This window comes from Cervus elaphus, chromosome 5, assembly GCF_910594005.1.
Source record: "Cervus elaphus chromosome 5, mCerEla1.1, whole genome shotgun sequence".
Taxonomy (NCBI): Eukaryota; Metazoa; Chordata; class Mammalia; order Artiodactyla; family Cervidae; genus Cervus; species Cervus elaphus.
In genome coordinates this window covers 13090350-13105656 of record NC_057819.1, presented here as the reverse complement: position 1 = coordinate 13105656, position 15307 = coordinate 13090350, and the positions used below count along the sequence as shown (strand labels likewise).

The following is a 15307-nucleotide window of genomic DNA, read 5'->3' as shown; positions in this document are numbered from 1 at the left end:
TCAAAGCCTGATTCATTCACTTAGCTTGATGTGCAAGCTTAAATTAGTTGCTAAGCTTCTCTGAACCTCTGTTTTCTTGCTTACAAAATGAGAATAATAATGATAAACAAGAATGGGAAGGAGAAGGAGAAGAAAGAGGAGATGGGAGAGAAAATGATGCTGATGATGTTGGAGAAAAGGAAGAGAAAGGGGAGGGGGAAGGAGAGGAAGAGAAAGAGGAGAAGAGGAAAAAGAAGAGAAAGAAGAAGGGAAAGAGGAGGGAGAGGAGGAGAAAGAAGGAGAAGAACAGGGAGGAGGAAGAAGAAATGATTTCAGTGGGTTGTTGTGGGTATTAAATGACATAATGTTTGTGAAGTTCCCCGCACAGGTTTTGGCACAAGTCATCAAATCACCCAAGGCAATGATTAATAAGAGTAATAGTAATTATGGTGGAGTTATGAAGAGAGACTCAAAGAGTGATTAATTCTAGTGTGGAGGATTGGGGAAAGCTTCATGAGAATTAGGCCTTTGAGCCAGTTTTTAGTAAACAGAAAGATGGACTGGATTTCAGGATCTGCAAGAGAGTCAACACACAGAACAGCCCAGGCAAAGACCTGGAGCCTAGTTGGTGCAGTTGAATCCTCTCTGTTGGTGGTGGTCCAGAGAGTGAAGCCTCTGATTCAGGTGAGTGGAGTGGCATGGGAAGTGAGATTTAAATTGCAAATGCCAGATCATGGGGCATGTTGGCAGTTAGGATAATGTTTTCTTGCCTTTCTGTCTCTCTGTCATAATACCTGGTCATCTTCTTGTCAAATCAAATCCATCCACACTTTAGAGGAAGGTTTCATGTGAGCAAGATAAACGTAAACTCATTCACAATGTAGAAAGCATATATGGTGCTTCTTTTAAAGACAACAATCATGTGATCTTTCTTGTTTTTGCCTTTATTAATAACACATGAGATAATCAAATATCTTAATTGCTTATGCTGCCATTGATCCACTTTTCTGCTACTTCTATGAAACACATCCTTATGAATCAGTGGTAATATTAATTCATTTGAGTTCTGTTTGGTTTGGTTTGGTTTTTGTCATGAGGGTAGAGATATCTTTGTGGCTAGGATTTGCCTTAAGACATTGGGTTGCAATAAAAATTGGATGTGGACCACATTACATTGGGGCAGCATTTTATTATGGGTGCTCACTGCTCTAGAAGTAAATTAAGTTACTTCTTAGCTAACTTGTATGTATTATACAAGAAATACTTATTAAGCATTTTAGGGATACAATCCTAAAGCATGAATTTCTGGCTATCCTTTCACTCTTCTAGATTAGGTTGACCAAAGGACATCCTGAGATTCTATTCTTTTTTTTTAATGTTACCATTTGCAGTTACTGTGTACACACACAGTGTTAAGTTGCTTTAGTCATGTCCTCTCTGCAGCCCTATGGACCGTAGCCCAGCAGGTTCTTTTGTCCATGGGATTCACCAGGCAAGAACACTGGAATGGGTGTCGAACCTGCATCTCTTAAATTGCCTGCATTGGCACTTTACCACTAACACCACCTGGGAAGCCCAATATCTCTTAATCCATAATGTGTTGATAACTTTGTGATAACTAAGAACTATACAGTAAGAAGTTGAATGAATTTGTACAGGACTCCGAATGTCAGAGCTAATAACTGATTTCACTGTATAGGCTCATCACAACAGTCTCGTTTTCCCAGTGTCTCATTTTATGTTTGATATATAGTAACCTTTGAATGCTATAAATTTAGTCTGAGAAAAATACTGATTTATCTACTTTCTATATTGATGTAACTTGTAAGATTTGTTTGTTAATATTTTGAAGGATTTTTTTCCCTCCTAGATAATGACAGTAATGATGATGGTGAATATATATAAATATATATATCACACATAAATATATATGCATATGCATTCCCAGATAGCTCAAATGGTAAAGAATCTGCCTGCAATGCCAGAAACCTGAGTTCAGTCCCTAGGTTGGGAAGATCCCCTGGAGAAGGGCATGGCAACCCAATCCAGTATTCTTGTTTTGAGAATCCCATAGACAGAGCCTGGTGGGCTACAGTCCATGGGGTCGCAAAGAGTCAGACACGACTGAGTGACTTTCACTTTCCTATATGTATTTCTCTCTCTGTCTATTTTCTCTACCTATTCTTTCTTTCTTCCTGTCTATCTATCCATCCGTCCATCTATCTCAAAGCAACCCACCAGCATGGACAGGATAGATTTCCATAAAGGCACAGATCTAAATCCTTCATAACACTTCTTTGCAAAGCTGAGACCATCCACATTCTGCTGGCCTCTGGCTTCCCATGCTCAAGGAGTCTCCCTACATCTTTTTGTTCTGGTCCTATAGTTATGGACTTCCTGATGGCTCAGAAGGTAAAGAATCCACCTGCAGTGCAGGAGACACAGGTTCCATCCCTGGGTTGGGAAGATCCCCTGGAGGAAGGAATGGCAAACCCTGCAGTATTCTTGCCTGGAGAATCCCATGGACAGAGGAGCCTGGTGGGCTTCAGTCCATGGGGTCGCAAAGAGTCAGAGCATGCACTCTCCCCGGCTTCCGGGGACTTGGCTGTTTTGCCACACAAACATTTGGTGTTCGCCTTTAGCTGGAAGGGGGAACTTTCTCTTGCCAGGTTGAGAACTTGAAGGGATTCATCTGACTTTGTTTCTTTGGTGTTTACAGACAGTTAATTCTTGGCAAAACGTAGTTCCTTATTCCTCGGGAGAGTATTGTTAAGTGTGTGTGTGTACACATACATTTAGCATATATTTTACAAAGTCCTTTTGGACATCAAATGACTCCTGCAAAACAATATGTTGATGAGTTAAGTGTAAATGAAACAAAACCATGTGGCTTGAATTTTCTTCAAAATACCCTAGGGTTTAAAATGAGGGGGAAAGGTACTGGAAGGAAAAAAAATACATTTTGGGTCTTGCTGAACCTAAATCATTTGAAAAATAGTTTAAGATGTTTGCTAAATCCAAAACGCAGCTCTGCTCCCACCATATGGCAATGTCAAAGTGGCTCTTCAGATGAGTTTAAGCCTAATTTTAATTTCTTGCACATGTGGTAAAAACATCTTTGAGGGCTCTCTTAAGCCACTGTTCAAGGGAATACTTGGAGCTTGGGGTTTTTCTGTGCATTCATTTGCATAACAATAGCCTCTGGCCCAGCTTCCTGGCTGTCTTCTGGTTGCACAGGACTTCTGCTCTATTTTACCTGTTTCTGGGGACCTGGCATTCCTCTAGAATCATCTTTCTCATCATGCTAAAGGTTTTGAGGGCTGGCCCCCAATTCCCACCCATTCTTACTGGTTTCCATTGGGAGGTTTCCTTTTGCTTGAGAGTACATATGTGGGCATTTGGAATATTATTCTCAGGTCGTCCCAGAATTTCCTCTGAATCCATTCCCAAGTAATCTCTGAAGGATGCTCCTTATTTGAACAGATTGGGCAAATCCCCAGGAACTGGGGTCATTAGGTATAGCTTCCAGTGATTCAAAATATCTCATGATCCTTTGGGGCATCTCTCCAGCTGTATGGTGGTGGTGGTTTAGTCGCCAAGTCATGTCTGATTCTTTTGCGACCCCATGGACTGTAGCCTGCCAGGCTCCTCTGTCTATGGGATTTCCCAGGCAAGAATACTGGAGGGGGTTACCATTTCCTTCTCCAGGGGATCTTCCTGACCCAGGGATTGAACCTGAGTCTCCTGCATTGGCAGGTGGGCTCTTTACTGCTGTGCCACCTGGGAAGGCCCTCCAGCTGTATAGATCCAACCAAGTGGTCCAGAATGAAGCTGAGAAAGGCTTGCAACAGTGGTCTCCAATGATAGTAATGTTACCAATTAAGTAGAGTGTCGGAAATTTGTGGGGGCATTCTTTAACTGTCTCAGTGATTGTGGGGTACACTACTGGCATTTAATGGGCAAGGGTCAGGGATTTGAGATGTTCTGCAATAAACAGAACCCTATAAAAGATTACCCTGTATCTCACAGAACTTTCAAATCCACCACTAGACATTTTCATAGGTGAAAACACGTGCATAATTATCTGAGCCCAGAACCTAACTCTGTTTTATAAATATAATCGCATATCTTTTTTTTCCTCCATTTCGATGTATCATGCATTTTCCAAACTTGCCACTACCATGTAATCCAAGGAAAATCTGAACTTGGCTGCGTTCAGGACAAGATGGAAATGCCATTAATAGGATTTGAGTTGCCTGCACCACACACTCAGCAATCAGCAACAGTAGCTGCTGCATTCACGGCAATTCTACATCCGGGATTATTTGTCATTCATCCTCGGTGTCCTATTTCTCATTTATACTGCAGCTATGTCTGTGCATGTATGAATTATGTGTGTAGGTAGGTTATGTTATCTCTAAATTATATACGTAGTTTTTATAATCTATCATTTTCATCCCAGCCTAGTAAAGGGAGGTTACAGAATGTTCATTACAAAGGGTGCCATTAATTTTGATCTGATAGGAAATCTCCCGGATGAGGGCCCATACTGCCAGATAATGAAGCTCTTGGCACCCAGGGTTGATAACCCCAGGTCCCCATTCGTGGCCGACACTAGCTTACTGTACAATCTTGATCAAGTCTCGCGAAGTCCCTGAGCCTCAGTTTTCTCACCTCAGCCTTGAGAACGTCATCACTGGATCATGAACTTACCTTCCTCAAATACAGTGAGTGATAAAAGACTATAGGTCTGCCTATTCAACTTAGAAAAAACATTCTTCACTGTATTTCATAGTGAAATTATGCGCTCTATCATTTTTTCATAAAACATGCAACAATTTGAGACAATGTTTAATTTTTTTATATGACCTTTTTACTTTTATTTTTTTAAAAAACTTTTTATTTCAAATTGAAGTATAGTCAGTTAACCATGTTGTGGTAGCTTCAGATGGACAGCAAAGGGGCTCAGTCATACATATACAATGTTTTGTTTTACCTCTTTGTACAGGGATATCACCATGATGAATGTCTCTGGATTTTGAGAGTACATGTGTAATGATTCGTGACTACTAAGACTCAGCTGAGTAATGATGAAGAAGGGAGAGGTAGAAACTGGAAAAATACACCAACTATTTCTTGTCAGAAAAGGTGGACCCACTGCCCGGTTCCTGCCAATGTTACTAAATGTACGTGGTTTTCTGTCCCTAGATCTTTGTCTCATCTAAGATTCAACCATCAAAAGCAAATAATAGTTGATTTTTTCCAAAGGTCTTTAGAAAAAATTTCAAGATTTCATTTGATGACACATCCAGGTGATTTCTCTTCCTCTAACATCCAAAAGAACGGTTTCATTGATACTACATCTGTCCCTTCCCTTCTTCGCACGTTTTTTTTTTTTTAAAGAGAACTAGTTGGTAACAGTGAAATGTGAAAACAGTGATTTGTAACATGCAGTCACATTGACTAATGGGAACATGAGAATGCCTGTTTTGCATTTAGATTTCTGATATCATCTCGTTATAGTGTCTGGAATATCCTTTTTGGTCAAGGCACTGCCAGAAGTCGTGCTGGGAAATGGTGAGAAATCTTGAAACTGCCAGATGCTTTGCTGCTGGGTGAGCCAAAGCGGCCCCGGGAAGGAAGACGCCAGGGTATGAGGCCAAGTTGGTGTCCCAGCCTGGGTATCAGGGACAAGCCTGCCTCTTTCCCAACAGATGTGTGCCTGGGGCAGGTCTCTTCACTTCTTAGCTGTAAAATGACAACTATGAGCTAACCTATTTCAAAACATCAAAACATCTACCATTGCCTAATTCCTAAAATCCCCCTCCAAACCCAACTGATCCAAAGGACAATTTCAGATAATGTTGTATAATGATAGGTCCACCACAGGACTAATTGAACACATAGGTATTAGATGTCTATCATTTTGATCCACTCACTATCCATTCTCCTTTCTTTGCATAACAAGACCCAGCATTTTTTCTCTTATCATCTCTCTCTCTCTCTTTTTAAATATCTATTTATTTGTCTGCTCCCGGCCTTCCTTGTGGCATGCAGAATCTTTAGTTGCAGCATGTGGGATCTAATTCCCTGATTAGGGATTGAACCTGGGTCCCCTGCAGTGGGAGTGCAGAGTCTTAGCCACTGGACAACCAGGGTAGTCCCTATCACCCCTCTCCTGTTGTATGGTAAATGTGGGCTGACTACCACCACTGTATTCTCCAGTAGGGGCATGACCTAGTCCCAGCCAATCAAAGCATGCCCTCCTCTTGGTTAGTGATAGGCTCAGGAATGGACATGTGACTCAGATTAGACCAGTGAGAGTCATTCCTGGGAGGAGTGCTGGAAGAATGAGCAAAGTCTCTTTCTTGGTCCAGCCTGAATTGATAAATTGGAAAGATAGAAACCTGGAGCTTATATGCAGCCATCTGTCTCACAGTGAAGACAGTCTATTTCAGAATGAAGCCAGCTAGCAGGAAGTAGAGCTGAGAGGGAGACAAATAGATTCAGCCAACATGGCTTATTCCTATGGATGCAATCATGGCTGGAACTAATAGGTTTCTTAGTTTATATGAGAAAATGTTCCTTAAAAAATTTGCACATGACCCTGAATAGGATTTTTTTTTTTTTTTTTTTTTGGCAACCAAAGGAGTTCTGAATAGAGTGGCCAAATAATAAGGATATGAGCACAAATGCCTGTGGATTTCCTCAGCTACACCTTTAGTAAGGAAAAGATTTCAGGCTGTAGGGGACCTTGATTCTTGCCTCAGTTTTGCAGTACTGATGATGTGGCTGAGCAAATAGTTTGCCCAGTCTGTGCTTCAGGTACTTTTTCCATCAACTAGTAAAACTTGGATAAGGTGGTGAAAGGCTCGGGGTGATACCATGATCATTTGGTTACAAGAAGTAGAAACCGTTGAAATTAACTGAAGAGAAAAGAGAAGGATCTAGGAAGCCCTCAAATTGCACATAGTAATATAATTTGGACTCACAAAGGCCTGATTTCCATTATCCTTTCCTCTGGGTACTCAGGACATCTCCAATCACAACTCTTACTTTCTTTTCTCTCTTTGTAGAGGGCTATTCTTTGCTTTTAACAGTCTCCCCCAGTGTGGCAGTCCTAGTCTTAGCTTTCAAGTTTCAGCAGAGCCAAGTCAGTTATCTCTGAGTCCCCAATTCCAAATTCCTAGGACAGAGAAGTTAGACTGACTCAACCTGGGCTGGGTGTCCAATATATAATCACCTTGCCAGCATATGCCAATATATGATATGGCATTCCCTTCTGGAACTGTGGAGGGCAACTCCTCCAAAGAAGAGTAGGTAAGAAAGAGCCTTGAATAATAAATCATGCATGTTGTTGTTGGTGGTGGTTTAGTTGATAAGTCATGTCGAACTCTTGCAACCCCATGGACTGTAGGCTGCCAGGCTCCTCTGTCCATGGGATAGTTGATGCTTAAGACACACAGTTATTTATCCTCACTCTCCCCCCAACCTTCTCCTCCTCCTCCTCCTTCTCCTCTTTCTCTCTCTCTCCCTGTCCCTTTCCCGTTCTCTATCTTCATCATCTTAATGTTAGTATCAGTGGTATACAAGTTAGTTTTACCATAATCATGATTCCCTAAAAAGTTCTTCCTCAATTTTGAATGTGAAGCAAGGAAAAAATAACTTACTTTTTAAACATGAATGCTAGAAAAGATCCCCTTTAATGCCTAGTTTCATCTTTTAATTTAATATAATGATATCTGACCCACTTCCCTTGCAGAGCAGTTGGAAGACAGTAATGGATTTGAAAGAGTTTTGACAATGTAAGCATTGTCATTACTGAGAACATCCCCCTTTGTTCCCCACCCCCCAAAGTTACTAATGACAACATAGTATTCTGTTTTTCTAGTACCCAGAAAAAATAAGTACCATTATAAGGCTAAATAATTTCTCAAAAGAAACATTGCAGAACCTCCTCCCCTTTCTTTTTCAACAAGAGGTTTTTCTCCAGTACATTTTAGTAGGTCGTGGTATAATAGACCCCAATAAGGGTCCTAAAACTTCCCTCTTGTCCCTTTGAAATGGCCTAATCTGCAAAACTCCAAACAGAGACCTGCTCCTTATTACACTATTATTTAATCAGGATTCTGTCCAGACTCGGCCCTTGCAGACAGCAGCGGCGTCCAGTGCAGTGGGTGATGGGAGGCTGGCCTCAGAATAAACACCCTGGGATTCCTGGGATTTGGAGGCAGTCTCCACTGCCCTTGCACTCCCATGGTCGGCAGATCTGGGGTGCCGGGCAGCTTTATTACAGCCTGGCACAGCCAAGGCAGCCACTCAGCCTGTCAACAGCCAGCAGCCAAGCCAAGAGCCTTCCATCAGGGCCTGACACCTATCCAAGTCCCCCAGTGGTTGCGATGGGCACTTCCCCAGTGAGAACGAGGCCTGGACAATGACGCTTTTGTGCTGGTGGTGACCTGGGTTCTGCCCATTCTGGATCTGAGCAGCCAGAGCCCAGGAGATGGGTAAACCTGTTGATGTTCAGGATCCCCGTGCCAAGGGCTTTTCTGTGGAGGAAGTTCAAAGTCAAACAGACTGGGCTCAGATGTTGTGTGATCTTGGAGCTGCACTTAACCAGCCATTGTATTTCTCTGGAAAATGGACATCATACCCACTTGGGGTTTTCTCTGGCTTATGTACAATAGTGTATTAAAGCACCTAGTCCAAGGGGAAGGGATAGTTAGGGAGTTTGGGATGGACGTGTACACACTGCTATATTTAAAGTGGATAACCAACAAGGACCTACTGTATAGCACAGGGAACTCTACTCAATGTTATGAGGCAGCCTGGACAGGAGAGGGGATTGAGGGAGAATGGATAGTTGTATAGGAATGGCTGAGTACCTTCACTGTTCTCCTGAAACTATCACAACATTTTTTACCAGCTATACCCTAATACAAAATAAAAAGTTTTAAAAATAAAGAACAGATGAATGAATGAACACAACAGCAACAAAAAGCACCTAATGATAACCTGGGACATATCACCACTTCCAAAATCATCAGCTGTCATTCTCATGAGTGAACCTGAGGTTTTAAGCAGAGATGCAGGTCCACACTCATTTCTCTGTTTTATCACACTCTATGCTAGTCAGAATTTTGAGCTGCACACAGCAAATGTACATCTGACAAATTTATGTTTTAGCCAAAATTTGACTTTTTGCTTTTTTAAAAAAATTTAGAAGTATAACATACACACAGAAAATATGCATACATGATCAATTTAACAATGAAATCAAATACGCATATGACCATCACCCAGGGCAAGGAAAAAAACTATTGCTAGCACCCAGAAGCCTCCAATGTCACGTCCTGATTATAACTACCTACAGTCTATCTAGAATTGACCATGAATCTATCTTTTATGATATTTTTCTCTTGCTTTTCTTCACAGTTTTGCCACCTATATATGCATCATTGAACAACGTAGTTTACTATGCTTGCTTTTAAAATTCATAAAATGAATCATAGGTTATGCATTTTTTTTTTTTTTTGGTAGGGTGGTGAGGTTTGGAAGATTTGCTGGTGCATTTGCATGTAGCTACAATTTATTCATTTTCATTGCTATAGCATATTCCACTAATCTTAACTTGTATTTGACAGAGTTGTTATCAAGCAGCCTGCTAGCTCCTAAGTGGTAGAATGTCTCCAACAATGATCACTATTGAATGAATCCTCCCTGTCTCTATGGGTTGGTCATCTCCTCCAAAGGTGGGGTGTTTTTTCCTCCCCTTCAACCTCTATTGGCCTTTTTGACTTAGCTTGATGGATAGAACAGAAAAAATGGAGTCCTGGGGCTTCTGAGTCCAGGCAGCTTCTACCTTTCTGAAGTCCAGTGATCTCAAGCTCACCATGCTGTGAGAAAGCCTGAGGACCTCAAAAGAAAGGCCATGTGGGGAGAGAGCATGATGGCTACATAGACCCCAGCTATTCTACCCATTCCTGCCAAAGCCCCAGTTGTTCAAGTTTTCACATCTGTCTTAGACATTCCAGCCGCAGCAGACTGGAGCAGACATGGAGCAGAAGAACTGCACAGCTGAGCCCAGCCCAGATGGCAGAGCTGTCAGCAAAAATAAACTGTCCTTTTAAAGCTCCTCCATTTTGGAGTGGTTTGTAACACAACAATAGATAACTAAGAGCAACTGTTCCTGTTCTGAACTCAACTGGGCAGAATTTTTTTCCTCTCTCCCTCAGACTTAACAGTCCATGTCTTTGCAAGTCTTACATCTTTGCACATTTCAAGTGACATTATTTATATCTTCATACATTTTTAAATACATTTGGCTTTGCCTCATTTTTCATCATCCTCTTTGATTCTCCTTTTAGACGTACACTCGTGTTTGGAAAAACAATACTATGTTTGTGTTTAGGTCCATAGATGACATTATGAAAGAAAAATAAAGGAAAAGGTATAAAAACTATCACTAAATGCAAAGATTTAAGGTTATGTTTTATGAGTGTGTCTTGTTTCCAACAGATGAGTCATATAGACGTGCACCAGAATTGCCATGTAGAACTATTCTCAGGAAAAATAAAAACATTAATTTATTTGAGTAAGCAGATACTGGTTTCACTTCAAAAAAAAAAAAAAAAGGAGGTACCATCCTATTATACTGGCAGTAGAGGGTGGAAAAATAAAGCACTGGGTCTTTGCTGCTAGAACTCTGTGATCTGAAATGGTTAACAGCTTTCCTCCTAGTTTACTGCCTTGGGGTGTGGGGTGATCAGAAATAGCAACAGGCTTTTCTACATTTGCACAAATGTAATTGCTTCTAATGCTACTTAAGTTTGAAGAAGCCTTAGCATTTTCATTCCACTGGAGCTTTCAGGTTCTTTTCTCCTTTCAAAGGCTGCAGGTATTGAATGTTTTATAATAGAATGAATGTAGTGGGTAGGATGGGGGAAGATGCTAGGAAAACTAACACTTAAAACATAAAAATATTACAACATGATAGATTTGTTCCTGATGCAACAAGGATTTGGAAGTTGAAGGTTTCTGCAAGGAGACAGCAGAGTTGGGTTGAAACAAACAGAACTGGGTTTGAATCTGGTTCGACCCACCTACTTACTAACAGTTGACCTTGGGCAAATAATCTACATTTTCTGAATATCAGTTTTCTCATCTGTAAAATGAAGCTAAGGACAAACCTTATAGGACTGAAGAGTCAAAGAGAGATAATCTACCTGAGGGACTTTGTCCAATGTCTGGCATGAATCTTATCCCTGATGAATGCTAACTCTCTACCATATAGATAATTTATGGGAGGTGGTTTTGGAAATGTTGGCAATTCATCTAGAGGATAGTGGATTAAGGGAGCCATTTCATGAAAGCAACCAGAAAGATCCAGAGAATTCCTGTAAATCATCCTCCCCTCGAAGAAGATATGTTTCATGTCTGCTGCATCAGTGACACTGCCCGGGGCCTTGGGTATAACCGGATTTTATTGAGCAATCCTGGAAAAGGATTCTGTTCTTTTTGTGGTTCATTTTGACTCCTACCAACTGGAATTAGAGACCTAAGGGGAGGGAGTGAGGTCTTAAGAAACTTAAATGAGAGAAATTCAGTAATAAGCCATTTGTTTGGACAGTGGATGAACTAACAGAGATACCATGTCTAGATTTTCTCAATAGTGATGAAAAATCCCCAAAATCTAACTAAGCAAAAGGTGCAGCTAACATTGCTTTATTTTAAGACTTTGGATTTTATTTTCTTTCAAACTTTAAACTTTTCTTTTTTTTTTTTTTGATATTGCAGTATAGCCAGTTAACAATGTTGTGGTAGTTTCAGGTCAACAACAAAGGGATTCAGCCATACATATACACGTATCCATTCTCCCCCCAAACCCCACTCCCATCCAGGCTGGTACATAACATTGAGTAGAGTTCTATGTGCTATACAACAGGTCCTTGTTGGTTATCCATTTTGAATATGGCAGTGTGTACTTGACCTTCCCAACATTGTTATTCTCACACTGAAGATGCAAAAGGAAGGAGAAGGGTTGTTTTTTAGTTACTTTATTACTATTATTATCATTAGGCCACACAGTGCAGCATGTGGGATCTTACTTCCCTGACCAGGGATCAAACCTATGCCCCCTGCATTGTCAGCACGGAGTCTGAGCCACTGGATCACCAGGGAAGTCCCAGGAAGAGTTTTTAAAGATTGACAACATTGACTTTGTCCTGACTAAGATGTTTTATATTTCATATCTCATTTAATCCTCATAAGAGTTTATTTCCCCACCTTTCAGATTCAGAGCTGAGGCTGAGAGAAGTGAGGTTTATTAGACAAGATCACTCATCTACAAAAATTTCAGAGCCAAGATTTAAATCCAGCTCTAACTCTGAAACCCATGGTTTTAATCAGAGTATTCTCTTGCCTCACTGAAGGAAATGAGCTGTATCTTACTTATAGATCTGAGACAAAGTGGAAAGGGGGTAGAGAGAAATGGAAACCTACTGTCTGAGAGTTTATGCTGTGATTAGAATGTGTTGGTTAACGCTATACCAAAAGGCAGCGTTCCACTGGGAGATTAATAGAGTTTCTTGACAGGACACTGACAGAGGAAGACTGAATTGGTATAAGGAAGGGAACCTAAGAAAAAGGTCAAGGAGGATCAAGACAAGAAAACAAGTAACAGGTTAGGAGGCTTAGAGCTTAACAGCAAACCCTGGCTTGTTACTCAAGGAAAGTTGTTCAGGATTAAGACTGTGGGGACTTCACCCTGATTTTGTACATTGTGAGGAAAAATATGACCATAAAAAGGGCTTATGCAGGACCAATGAGAAAGCAGGCGGTGGCTTCTGATGACTCTAAACATCAAATTTGCCCTATTGAATTTTATAACCCTGTTTTGAGATAGGAACCCAGCAAAGAGGTAAATGTAAGCTAGGATTACCCCAATAGGGAGTCAGAGATTTGATTGTATGTGTCAGATACAAATGGATTCATTAGTAGACATTTATGCCACCTGAATTCTTCTCTCCTTGATTTTGCCAGCTTTCTCATCCTCCCTTTTATATTTTTTGGGCAGTACCTTCAGGTAAAAGTAAGTAAATACATATGAGAAGATCAAAGTCAATCACTTTGCTGCACAGAATTTTTCAAAGTAAAGATAAAGATAAACAAATTGAAAGAATTCATCACCAGCAACCCTGTCTGCAAGAAATGGTAAAGGAAGTTCTTTAGACAGAAAATTAGATCAACACAAAAGAATTAAGCATGCCAGACATGGTAAATATATGGGTAAATACAAACGACTTTAAAAATATATATTTCTTAATTTCTTTAGGAGACAATTGATTACAGCAAAACATACTAATAAGTTGTAAAGTAATATGTTGTGGGGCTTATAAACTTTATATAAGTAAAATAAATAATACCAATAGTGTAAAGGACAGCAGAGATAAATTCAAGTGTATTGTATAAAATGAGTGGTATAAAATTAATTCAGGTTATATGGTGATAAGTAAAATATTAATTCAGATTACACTGTGTTAGGGAAGCATATTATAATCTTCAACGCATGTGCTAAAAATACAATAGAAGAAATTAAAATGCTGTGCTAAAAATATTCAGTTAGTACAAAAGAATATAGGAAAAAAGGGGATAAAGAGCTAGGATAAATAGAAAAAAAAAAAAGAACCAAGATCGTAGACAAATCCAGCTATGAATATTTGTATTGAAGATAAATGAATTAAATGCTCTGATTATAAGACAGAGAACATTTGATTGGCTGAAAAATCAAGAACCAACTATATTGTGTTATAAGGGATATACCATAAATGTAGTCACAGATAGATTAAAAAGGTGGAAAAGATATACCATGCATGTACCATGAAAAAGCTAGGGTGGCTATATTAATATCAGGTGAGGTAGAATTCAAGACATGGGGAGTACCTAGTAAAGAAAAGTGTTAGTCGCTCAGTCATGTCCTACTCTTTGTGATCCCATTACCTATAGCCCACCAGGCTTCTCTGTCCATGGGATTCTCCAGGCAAGAATACTGGAGTGGGTTGCCATGCCATTCTCCAGGGGATCTTCCTAACCCCGGGAGCAAACCAGGTCTCCTGCATTGCAGGCAGATACTTTACCATCTGAGCCACCTGGAGCTGATGATAAAAGGATCAAAAATGTCAGTTCATCAAGACAGCATAAAAATCCAAAATGCCTATTGTGGTACAGTCCCTAAAGATGGACACTATCAATTCCTTCTTTCCTTATATGTGAATACCACTCCACAAGTCAAGAGGTGGAGTCTGTGTCTCTTTCCCTTGAGTTTGAGCCCTGTGACGTACTTTGACCAAGTGTCTCTTCTTGGTTCCAGTTCTCGCAGAGCAGCCCTTGCCACGTACTGAGTTCCTGCCAGCCAGCACTGACTCTTTCAGTTGTGCCTCCAGCCTCGGGATGCTAGCATCTCATTCTGTTGCTGGTCGGTCGCTTTGCCATGGACGGTTTGGCTTCTGCACTCTTCTGTTACCTCGGTAATTCATTCTCTGTATTAAATTCTCTCCATGCTAAAGATCTAGAACGGTTTTTATTTTCCTGGCAGGACCCTGACTGAAACAAGGAGCTGATGAAGCATGTTATATCTCCTGGCCAGATGGGTAAGTGGGGTTCAGCGCTGTTCTTAGCAATCCTACTCTGGCAGGCTGGACACACACCTCTTTGGCATCCCTAAGCACTCATGGTCCAGCAAAATGTCGGCCAACTTTGATCTGCCATTAAAAAATGACTTTTACAAATGGAAAGCCTTTTCCATCTCTGCGACTTAAACAGAACAATCAATGTTTAAATAATAAATGTCCTCATTTTGGGAAGTCTGCCCTCCTCTGGCATTCTCCTGGGTTCGTCTGGGTCAAAGTCAGCTGCTGTGGGTCTCTACCTTTTCACTTCCCCAAGCTTTAGGGTTAGTGTAGGAGCTACAGCATTATTCACAGTGTCTATGATGTAGAAACAACCTATGTCTGCCAGCAGATAAATGGATAAAGAAAAGAAAAGAAAAAATACTTTATATAGTATCTATGTTACATTACAGAGTGTATACACATGTATATTGTTTATATACATATGTATATAAATGTGCTGGAATGTGACATGTTGCTAATTATTATATATAACATATTATTATATATAATTAATATAATTATGTGTAATGAAATATTCAGCCATAAAAAGAAGGACATTTGGTACAACATGGATGAAACTTAAGGGTATTATGCTAAGTGAAATAAATCAGACAGAGAAAGACAGATACTGAAGATGGCATTTATACCTGGAATTTAAA

The 15307-nt window shown here is 40.3% G+C and overlaps 1 long non-coding RNA gene across 6 annotated transcripts in view; it reads left to right on the top strand.

The window, feature by feature from the left end:
• The window catches only part of LOC122693842, a 58780-nt gene extending 43745 nt beyond the window's left edge, over positions 1–15035 (top strand). For 4 of the 6 annotated variants that reach the window (XR_006341032.1, XR_006341031.1, XR_006341029.1 and 1 more), the window contains 2 exons: positions 4988–5165; positions 5503–10650. This is a non-coding gene — a long non-coding RNA (uncharacterized LOC122693842). Of the gene's footprint in view, positions 1–4987; positions 5166–5502; positions 10651–14347 lie in introns of those variants that run through there. The other 2 variants (XR_006341034.1, XR_006341033.1) reach the window with 2 other exon arrangements.
• Positions 15036–15307: the final 272 nt, after the last annotated feature.